Raw genomic sequence first — 8068 nt, 5'->3', positions numbered from 1 at the left:
TAAGGGTTATACATTATGTTATGCTGGCAAGGTTCATGGGGATTATTCTAGGATTGTCATGTTTATAAGAGATAAATTTCACCCAAAAGTAATTGTTTCAGATGAATTTGGAAGATTTATTGTGGTAGAGATATATTATGAAGGGCAAGTTATTTGGTTAGTTGGTGTGTATGCATCAAATGTTTCACAAGAACAAAAGTTGTTATGGAGATCTCTAAACTCAGTGCTTCATAATGGTAGACCGGGTTTATTGATGGGAGATTTTAATGTTTGTTGTGAGATAGATCAATCAACATCCATCCACTCTATTATGGATGGACCAGAGGCTCAAGAATGGGGAGATTTTGAGACTGAAGTCATGTTAAGGGATATATGGAAATGGATCAAGGGAGATGAACCTGGTTATACCTTTCAATTGGCTCAATATAAGGATACTTGGAGTAGGTTGGATCGAATGTATGTAATGCATACCGAAGGTTTTTTACCAGAGATTTTGGATATTTCAGTGTCTTATGGGTCAATTATATCAGATCATTTCCCATTAATTTTTGAGTTCAATCACCACTCAATTAGAGGTTTTCATGAGTTTTTAGGAAAACCACCGTTGATTTTTAATTCATCATTTTTGGATCATGAGGTCTTCCATGCCTATATGTGTCAATTGATTGATGCATTTGCCTATTGCGTTCAATTTGATGGGTATGAAGCGTGGGAAGTATTTGTTGCAAATGTTCAGAGGTTAACTAAATATTATGGAATTCACCATGCTTTTAAAAGGAGAAAGAAATTAAGTCTCCTAGTTAATTTGCTTGATAAATGCAACTCATTGTTAACTTATTGGCCAACGGATGTAGAGTTGATGGGTACACAATTGTTGGATGTACAAGTGTGTATCGATGGTAATGTTAAAAAGGATAGAGATGTATTTTTTAATGGAGTGAAAAATCATGTATCGCATGATGTGGCACAATCATTAGATGCTAATATTTCAGAGGATGAGGTGGAACATGTCATGTCACATCTTGCTAATGATAAGAGTCCTGGGTGGGATGGATTAACACATGAACTCTTTAAGAAATATGTGATTAAGTTAAAGGGGCCTTTTACGATTTTATTTCAGAAGGTGTGGACATCAGGGGAAATGCCTCATTCTTGGAAGATTGGTTTGATCAAGCTTTTGCCGAAGGTGCCTTCTCCATCTTCCTTTGCTCAATGGAGGCCTATTTCATTGATGGGGGGAATGTACAAGATTTTTGCAAAAGTGATGGCCAATAGGTTGCATAAGGTTTTACCTTCTATTATTCATAATGCTCAATATGGGTTTTTAGCAAAAAGAGACATTTTACATAATATTTTAAATGTTCAAATGGCAATTGACTATGCAAAGGAGTCTAAACAAGAATTAGTGTTGCTACAATTGGATATCGAGAAAGCCTATGATAATGTGGATTGGTCATTTATAAATCAATTGATGTCTCATATGGGTTTTGGTGATCGTATGTCTAAGTTGATATACACATTAGGGGAGGGTTCGGTTTCACATGTGATGTTTAATGGAGTAACCCAACCGATTTCTATTCGGAGGTCAGTTAGACAAGGATGCCCGGTAAGTCCTTTACTATTCACTATTGTGACACATCCTATTCTTGTTAAGTTACACAATATGGCTATGGGGAAAGAATTGCTTGGACTAAGGTTGCCATAAGGGAAGCCATGTATTGTTCAAGCTCTCGCAGATGACCATATTATGTTTTTGGCACCTAATCGGGAAAATATTAGTAAGATAAGAGATGTGTGGGAATTGTTTTCAAATGCTTCGGGGTTGAGAATTAATATGCATAAATCTGTCCTCATTTCATGTACAGAACAAGATGTGTTAGGGTTGGGGTGGTCAGGAAGGATAGTACATCGTGGTATGATTTGTCATCATCTTGGATATCCAATTGGGTGGAAGTTTCTCATGTGAAACTTATTGAGTGGGTATCCAAAAGGTTGGAGGATAAGTTTAAGTATTGGAGGTCTCAATTTTGGCCTTTTCATGTACGACTTAAGGTGGTCCAATTGATTATGGTCTCTATGGTGTCTTATTATCTTCCTTTGCTCCCATGGTCAAAGAAAGCTCTTGAAATGTCGTCACGCTCGATGCGAATGTTGTTATGGAAAAGAAAAGGGAAAAGTGCCTTGTCATGGTTGGCATGGGATCATGTTTGTACTCCGAAGCGTCTTGGTGGGCATCAATATTGAATCTATATGAGCATATGGTGGCTCGTCGATTTACTTTCATTCGATTCATGTTTGAAGGTGTACAACCTTGGACAGAAATGGTGGCATACTTTATAGAGAAGAACGGAATAAAGCTTGGAAACATGAAGGTTGAAGCGAATTGGTGGAATGTAATTAATTCTGACAGGGATGTCAAATGTACAGGGTCTATGATAGTTAATCATTTGTTGACATCTTGGCAAAGTATGTTGGATTTTGTGGAATGGCATCCCCCACAAGAAAGGGGATGTGCCAATTCATTACAAATGGAGGTTTTGGCAACATCAAGGTTGTTGAGGTGGGAAGGTAAACAAATTCTTAACCTTCAATTTAATCGGATGGCTAGATTGGGTTTGGTAAGAGTTAAGGATGCTATGTTGGTTTCACAAAGAAGATTAATGGCTTTTCAAACAATAAGATCAACATTTCGTATTCCAAAAGGTTATAACTTTATTTGGGATAAGTTGCAACAAATACTATCTTCGCATGAGCCAATTCCTGATTTAGATGTGCGATCTCAAGAGCTTGATTGGAGGTTTGTTGGAAATAAGAGATTGACTATGATCTCAACGAATGTTGCTTATCACAAGTTGATTGACAAACATAAGTGGTTGGAAGAAAGGGTTATAAAGATATGGGGTTTTCATAAGCCCATTACTTGGTGGTTTCATGTGATCAAGGCAGGTTGGTGTTCTCGATTGATGCTACGAGCCAAGGTATTTATTTGGAGAGTTATGGTTGGAGCTTTACCATTAGGGGATGCATTAAAAAGAAGAAACATTACTAAAGGATTGTGTTTCTTTTGTTTGGTGGAATTGGAACATAGTAGGCATCGATTTATTTCATGCCCGATGGCAAGGATGGTTTGGAGGTGTATCAGTTTAGTGTGGATGTCTCTAACAGGAGTAAGTCTATCTTCCTTCAGTTGGGTTTTTGCACATATGGAGAACAATGAACCGATGCCTCATTTTCAAATTATTTTTGAGTTCTTGAGGTATTGGGGGCTATGGTTCAATTGGAATATGCAGAATGCCTTCATTTTTTATTCACAAGTTGGGGTGAGAAAATATGTTGTTAAGTTAAAAGGACTTCTTTTGTGGCAATTGACAGTGCTAGAGAAGTCACAAAATCTCAACCAAGAAGAGAGAGAACTCTGCAAGGTCACATATCATCATATTCACCATTTGAATTGGTGTGTAGGGTGGCATTGAGTTTGGTGTCGTAGTTTTCTTTAGATCCCTAGATAGAAGGGGTTCTATAGTTTGTTGTAAGTTAGTCATGGTGGTGTTTTTTCTTTCGTAATGAAAGCCATTATTTACGAAAAAAAAAGAGAGGGCTTGCATACTCTTGAACATTCTACAAACTTCAGGAATACTCCTGAAGGCCTTATAAATAAAGGCATATTGTACTATTCACAACCAATTCAGTTCAACACCAGTCTTAAGCCTCTAAGCTCTTCCTATCATTGTACTATTTTCATATAATACTTCAAAATCCTTTTATCACATCTCTCGACAAAACCATATTCTTTGTGGAATTGGGAAACTGTACACATTGATACATGTTCGAGCCCATCCCGTTGTTTGTCATTCTAACCATTGTTTCCACGCAACTTAGCTCACATGCATTGTGATGTGAGACGAGGTGTTGGGGCACAAATGATGAGAGTAGTCTATTGTGCACATTTTTCGCTAAATAAGTTTGAGAGTCTGAGTATTGCACTTTGATACAATGCTTTGCCTTTTTAATCATATTCGGCCATGCTTTCCACACATCTTCAACCAAGCCCAATCCTTGCACAAATTTCTCTCACAACCATATGTGCACTCTCGATTACAACATTCATTGGTAAAGTTCTTGAACATCGAGAGTCACTACTCACTTTCACATGTACCACATGCAATATAATATTTTTGGTCTCATAGGTCATATTTGCCCTCTAAAGACGGTAATAGAATCTATCTTTCTATTTATGTCTCTTGTGATTCTCTCACGTTCTCTCTCTCCTCTCTGTTTTGGAATCATAACAGTTTGAACCGAATTTCCCGTCTTCTTATCCTTCATTCCTCTAGCACTAATGGCCTCTGTTAGCACACAAGACTACCAATCTGTCCTTTTGGAGCTTCAATGCTTGAAAGAAAAGTTCATGGCACTAGAACAAGAAAATCAACGTATGTTGGGTGATTTACAACAAATCACCATAGAAAAGCAACAACAATACGAGTAGTTGCATTATGAATACCACAATACAAGGAGTTAACATTACAAGTGCAATAGTTGGAAGCAACTATCGTGTCGTTACAACAACAAGGAATGAGTACTTAAGGGATCCTTAAAGAACCCAAGATTAGTCTTTCCACGAAGTTTGATGGAACGTGGTCATAGTTTAAAGGGTTCCTCAACCAAGTACATAAGGTAATTCATATGTATCCTTCTCGATATCCAATAGATGCATCACGAGTGGGGTTAGTAGGCTCATTACTTAGCGGTTACCATACAACATTAGCTTGGTTTGCCCCTTTGTTGGAAAAAGGATCTCCTTTGTTAAATAAATTTGAGGAGTTCATTTGTGAGTTCAAAGCATGTTTTGGAGATACCGATAGTGTTAGAACATCAATCAACAAAATCCGAAGACTATGTCAAGGGGATTGTCTGGTCTCAGCTTATGCTGCAGATTTTCGTCTACTCGCAACTGATATTCCATGGGATGACCAAGCATTTATGGATCAATTTCAATTTGGGCTATGCAATGATGTAAAATATTTACTCCTTACATTTCTAGAAGAACCGAAGTCGCTCACGAAGGCTATCAATCGAGCAATGCAATATGATAATTGGCTTTTCGGGTGGCGTTTAGAACGATAACAACAAATGGCAAGGACAAGATCAGAGCCCATGTATACATCAATTGTAGCAAAACTCTTCCCAAAGGAATCATATAATACAACTTCTGCAAATGCTCCAATACTAATGGAAATCTATGCAACATGTCGTTGTGGTCCATTATCAAAAGATGGAAAGCAATGACGTCGAGCAAACTGCCTATGTTTATATTATGGTGGCCCAAGGCATATTACAATAAATTGTCTCCATAGGCCTAGATATCAAGTAAATCAAGTAGTTACTATTGATAAACCCGAGTCTATTTCATTGGGAGTATCTAACAATTTTACTAGTCCAAGTTTATCAAATAAATTTGAAGTTCTAAGTCAACTAGAAGAAGAGTTCAACAATTAACTCCAATCAAAGTAAGAGTTGTTTGGTTGGATAGTCGTGGATCTGTGCAACCCTTTACTGGTTCCATTTCTTTTAAGCAAGTTAGCATGGTGTTCTAAACTCAAGTGGGAGTTAGTACTATGAGTAACCATCCGGTTCATGTTCGAATACTCCTAGATATTGGGGCTAATTCTTGCTTCATGGATAAAGATTTTGCTCGAATTATGAGGCATCTCTAAGAAAACTTGCCCAACTTCTATAACTTAGTCATTGATGGTCGCCCCATTGTTGTCCATAGGCCAAAAATAGAAATTAGTTAAATATAATACACCGGAAGTAAGGCGAGTAGGTAAGGGAGAATTAGGTAAAACGCCGAGTTTCGAGCCTCACAGTCAGCCGACCGCTCGACGTTATATGAAGGAAAAGAAGTATATAAACCGAGGTCTGTATACCTCGGCAAGGGGGGAGATATCCAGAGCCTAAGGAGGTCGGTTCATAGTTATAAGAGCTTTGTAAGGCTACCGGTTGTGGGCCGTGTTCTTTTGTAATCATCGCTAACTATTGCAGTAATACATATCTATAGCTCTTATTGTTTTCATCTATGTGTCGTCGCTTTTAAGGTCTCAACTACGTATACGACCTAGGCTCTATTCCAGGTATGCTCTCTGTGTTCTCCCCCTAACGACACCTCCGTGCACCAGTCTTCACGATTACACTTCCCTTGATACCGATAGCTTGTAGGCATATCGAAGGTGTTTTCGGCAGAACGGTTAACACAATTTGGCATGCCCGGTTACAACTATGAGATCACAGCGAACTACGTTGAAGACAACCTTTAGCCACCATTACGGCACCCAATCGCATCAAGCGGTCTCGGCTATCTGGCCGACGCCCTGAGCCAGTCGAAGGCACTTCCGACTCGGCGGTCACGGACCAGTCCTTCCCAGAAACATCGGAGGCTCACCGGTTGCAATCCTCGCCACCTGCTACTTGGTCACGAGTCGAGTCCACACCAACCTCCCCACCAAGCCCTCCAGAGGTCACCCACCCTGACCCTAACCCTTTTTCGGCTTTATCGAAAGACTCCGAATTTGATACCATGTCGTATCCTTACCCACAATACACCGACAGCCCCGACGCGGAGTCGCACGTCTGTGCCTTCGTGTCCACCTGGCAGGTGAACCACTCAACCCAGTGCCTCTCGCCTGCCGAAATCGAGGCCTAAAAAATTGCCAAGTTTACGCTATCCCTCGATGGACCAGCTACGCGATGGTATTCTGGCCTCGACACAGGGGAGTTTGGCACCTTCCACGACGTTCGCACACAGTTCCTAGAACTGTTCCATCGCGAGGTGCCCAAATGAGAATTGCTTCGGCAGTTCTTCTCCATGCGACAAGAACCGCATGAGACGGTCGCACAGTTCACGATCCGGTTCCGGGATCTCTATAGACAAGTGGCCGACGATGTCTCTGCACAACACATTCCGGACGCATTCCTGTCCAGCCCATGGGAGCCTCTACGAACGACTCTTGCACTTACTAATTTTGACAACCAAACAATCGAGCAAGTCATAGTGCGCGTCCTCGCCCTCGATTGAACTCAACAAAGCACGACTTTCACTATGAGTTCATTGCAAAGCGCCCTTCCCCAGGAGGACAATCGCTTCCGCCATGCCCTCCAATGCACAGTTTGTTCGGGATCGGGCCATCTGGCCCTCGAATGTCCTCACCGACCACAGTGTCTGATCTGCCAGTCCCGATCCCACACTGTCGAACACTGCGAATACAATATGCTCAACTGCACAACGACAGCTCTGGTTCGCCAGATCGAGCCTCAGGATACATACTCTTGTTAGGACGAGCGCCAATCCTACCGGAACCAGGATAACCAACAACCGCGATCGCCGGATAGACAGCGTCGTAACGACGATTACCGTCGGGACGACGACCGTTACCGAAATGACAACCGACGGAGATCGGACGACCGCCGTGATCGCTATCACGATGACCAGTATCGGGCAAACGATGATTATGATCGGAATGAAGAGGATCGGGATGACTGTTAGGATCAAAGAAATTTCCGTAATGATCGACGCAACTCTCACCGAGGATCGAGCAATAACCGAAGGAATAACGACAACCGTCGTCAAGACCCACCGCAAAATGAACCGCACAGCTTGAACGCGCCCTGGACCAACCCACAAACACACGAGGCCGGGAATCAACTACACCCCACGGATCGGGCTGGCACTAGCAACTCGGTTGGCATTACCTGCTTCAAGTGCAACCAACCCGATCACTACGTTACGCAATGCCCAACAATAGACCACGGAAAGCCTCCTGCCGTGAATAGTGTTATGGTTGACGTACAAAACATCACAACACGCAGCGAAGCCCAGGCTACCCTATGGCAAGTTCAGGACGAAGTTCGGCAAGCAGCCGAAGCATGGATGGATACAGCCAACAAAAACAATGTGGTGCAGATGCACACGGAAATGGGAGATGCGACCATCGAAGCAACATAGTCCTCGGCTCCATCCACGGCGGCAGAAGATAGACGCCCTTACTAGTTCCAGGATCTGCTTACCTTT

Source organism: Azolla caroliniana, unplaced genomic scaffold (genome assembly GCF_043228905.1).
Source record: "Azolla caroliniana isolate FFs.n. ecotype wild unplaced genomic scaffold, voAzoCaro1.0.p SCAF_5, whole genome shotgun sequence".
Taxonomy (NCBI): Eukaryota; Viridiplantae; Streptophyta; class Polypodiopsida; order Salviniales; family Salviniaceae; genus Azolla; species Azolla caroliniana.
The sequence above is the reverse complement of the archived record's forward strand: the minus strand, read 5'-3'. Positions refer to the sequence as shown.